Below are 3,807 nucleotides of genomic sequence, written 5' to 3' on the forward strand. Positions count from 1 at the left end.
GTGGATGCGAACGACCGGGAGGACTTCCACCGACTGAAGGACATGTCGGTACCGAAGCAGAGGGAGCTTGTTACCGAACAAGCTCTCTATGACGCCGGCTTGAGTCTGGTCCCCCGAATAGGTATCGCCCGATCCTCCGGCTTTTCTTTTATTTAGCTTTTGGTCAGCTTTTGGTCTAGCCTCTAACGTTCTTGTCGGTATTGCAGGGACACCACCGAGGATGAGGCCGACGGATGCCGAGATTCGGCAGTTCGCCACGAGGAAGAGGCCAGCGTCGGGGGCCGGCCCTTCGCGCCCTTCAAAGAAACCAACCCCAGCTCCGCCAACCGTCGAGACGTCGGCGACCGACCAGTCGGAGCCGGTCATAGCCCTCGCGGCTCCGACGGTCCAAGCTGAGGAGAGGCCGACTGAGGAGGCGGCCGAAAGAATATCGGCGGTTTCGTCGGTGCGGGTGGAGCTGGATGATGTTCGGGAAATCGAACATCGTCCGGCGGCGTCCGTTGGTGCAACGGGGGGCGCCGGGTCGAACTCCAGCGTGCCGTCGCTGCCAGTCCCGTCGGTCGGGGCAGCTGATCGGGGGAAAGCCCCGATGGAGCCCGTGGAGGAAGATAGGTCGGGGAGCCGCTCAATGCCTCCCAGTGCATACTACCCCGAGGGTGCGTCGGCATTGACCGACCACAACCTTGCGAGGAGGTTGTGCCAAGGGATCCTCCTCCCAGCCGACGTAGAGTCGCTGTGGTCTCGACAGGTGGCCGAGATGCTGTCGCGGTTCTACCCGACGATGGTTGAGGTAAGCTTCACATCACCTTTAACTTAGAAATTTTTCGTGTTATGCGATTCTGACGAAGCTTTTTTCCATCGGCAGCTGATCTTCACAATGTCCGAACTGGAGGCCGGGTACCGAAGGTTCGGCAACGTTCGGGCGGCCTTCAAGGAGAAGTCGGCAGCGGCCGAGGCTGAGAGAGCAATGTTGGCCGACCAACTTCAGCAGTCGGCCGACCGGGAGGCTAAGTTAATCGACGAGGTCTCCCGGCTTGAGTCCGAACTCCGGTCGACTAAGAAGGAGGCCAAGCACAAAGGTCGGGCCGTGCGTCGCCTTCGACGTGAACGGGATGGTGCCTCAGCCGAACTCCAAGGGGAACACGAGCAACTTCGGGTCAGCCTGGAGAAGCTCGCTGAAGCCGAAAAGGAGCTGTCCATCGCCCAGGTCGACGCCGAAATGGCTAAGGCCGAGGCGGAGTCGGCGAAGCAGGAGCTCGCCCGTGCTGAGGACGAGGCAATGTCGGCGAGGGAGTCGGCCGATCGGGCGGTGGAGGACTTTCGGTCCTCCGACCAATACCGGGAGGAGATGCTCGAATCGGGCTTCGCCTCATACCGGGTCGGGTTCGAGGACGGTCGGGACGCCGTCCACGCCTTGTACCCAGAGTTGGACGTCAGCCGCGTCGTCCCGCCGCTAGCCGAGGAGGAAGGAGTCGAAGGAGAAGGAACGGAGGAGATGGCCGACCAGCTGTCGGGAGGCGTCATCGTGGTGGAGGAGGCCATCCCGGAGCAGGTGCCGACCGAAGTTCCTTTGCCGACTGAAGCCCATCCTTCGGCGGCCGACCCAGCGCCGCTTATGGCCGAGACGCCGATCATCCCCGATCCTCCGTTGGTCGAAGAGATCGACTAGGACGGATGATCGGTCCTGCCGACTATCTTTATTTTTTGTTTTCTGAAAATACATGTAATCGGGCTTCGACCCGACTTTGTAATTTCTCTTTATCAATGAATGAAACTTTCTTCTTTTTCTTCCTGTTTGTAATGCCGATTAGTGCTGCGATGTCGAACTTTAGTCGCTAACTTAGGCAAGTCACTAACCCACGTAAGTCGGTAGGACTTCGATAACTTGCGAGCCCCGAAAGTAGGATGTGTCCCGACTTTAGGTCGGCTTCCGATAGTCGAAGTCGTCAGTCGGATGCATCCATTGAGTCGGGAGCCGACCGAACCTGGCAAAGGTTCGGTAGACGGACTTCCTTAGATGCATTTAGTCGGTCGTCGCCCGGCGCAGTGTCGGGAGAACGATAGTAAGTCGGGTCCCCATGCTCTTGCGTCGGGTTCTGTGTCTTCCGACAGACGGTGGCAAGCCGAATGTCGTTCAGCCGGCCGCAAGTCGGTCGGCGAGTCGTGGATGCGACTAAGGTCGTATCGTGTGATAGACGGTGGTAAGCCGAATATCCCTCGACCGGCCGTAGCCTGGTCGGAAGTCGCGACAATAGTCGCGTGGGCTTTTAGCCTTTCTTTGGTCGGGGCCCGATCGGCCTGTCGGCCGATGGATTCTGCCCGAAAATTCGACCGTAGAAGGAGTATGAACTCCCGTCGCAACAGATGCATCGGCCTTTGTCAGGGGCGGATGTGTTGCCGAAAGTCGAAGGAGTGTAACTCCCGTTTGCAAGAGTCCGTCGGCCCTTGCGATGGTCCGACGAGTCGTCGAAGGAGTGTCGACTCCTGTTATTGTAGATGCGTCGGTGCTCGCAAGAGTCCGATGCGTCGTCGGTGCTAGGTCCACGTCGATACGTTGTGGCTGAGCGCCGATCACTAGTCGAAGATTTTAAGACTCCGAGATTTCAAACTGAACTTGTATTCCGACTATTGAATTTCAAAATTCACTGGTAATACAGCTTCAAGTTGTCGGCGTTCCAAGTCCGGGGAATGGGTTTCCCCTCAAGGGTCTCCAGCCGATAGGCTCTTGGCCCGAAGGTGTCTGCAACCTTGTAGGGTCCTTCCCAGTTGGGAGCCAGCTTCCCTTGGTCCAAGGGCTTCGACACTTCTGCCTTCCTTAAGACGAGGTCGCCAGGCCTGAAGAGCTTTGGTCTGACCTTGGCGTTGTAGTACCAGGCGACCCTCTGTCGGTATGAAGCCATTCGGATTTGAGCCTCGTCTCGCAGCTCGGGGAGGAGGTCTAGGTCGGCCCTCCGACTCTCAGAGTTGTCCGGCTCTTGGTACTGCTCAACCCTCGAAGATGGTAGGCCGATCTCGAGCGGGATCATCGCCTCTGTCCCGTAGGCCAAACTGAACGGCGACTCCCCGGTCGGGACGCGGGGGGTCGTTCGGTAAGCCCACAGAACGGAGCCCAGCTCGTCGACCCAGAGACCTTTGGCTTCATTCAGTCGGGTCTTGAGTCCATGGAGCAAGGTTCGGTTGGTCACCTCAACCTCACCGTTGGACTGTGGGTGCCCGACTGAAGTTAGTCGGTGGCGGATGTGGAACCTGGCGCAGAAGTCTCTGAAGTCTTGGTTGTCGAATTGCCGTCCGTTGTCGGTGATGATGGTGTGCGGCAATCCGAACCTGAAGATGATGGACTTTTGGATGAAGTCCTCCATCTTCCGCTCGGTGATCTACGCCAAGGGCTCGGCCTCGACCCACTTCGTGAAGTAGTCGATGGCGACAACGATGAACTTCCTCTGGCCCGACGCTGGTGGGAACAGACCGAGAATGTCGACTCCCCACTGGGCGAAGGGCCACGGAGCGACAATGGGAGCGATTTGGCTGGCCGGTTGGTGCTGAATATTGGCATACTTTTGGCATGGCTCGCACCTCCGGACCAACTCTGCCGCATCCTTCTTCATGGTCGGCCAGTAGTAGCCTTGTCGCAAGACCTTGAAGGCTAAGGACTTGCCCCTCAAGTGGTTCCCGCAAATTCCTTCGTGAACCTCTCGGAGAGCATAGTCAGCGTCGGTCGGCCCCAAGCACCTGAGCAGAGGGAGGGAGAACGACCTCTTGTAGAGTCGGCCGTCCATGATCACATATTGCGACGCCGACCAACGGAGT

The sequence above is a fragment of the Elaeis guineensis genome, chromosome 14 (assembly GCF_000442705.2).
Source record: "Elaeis guineensis isolate ETL-2024a chromosome 14, EG11, whole genome shotgun sequence".
Classification (NCBI taxonomy): domain Eukaryota; kingdom Viridiplantae; phylum Streptophyta; class Magnoliopsida; order Arecales; family Arecaceae; genus Elaeis; species Elaeis guineensis.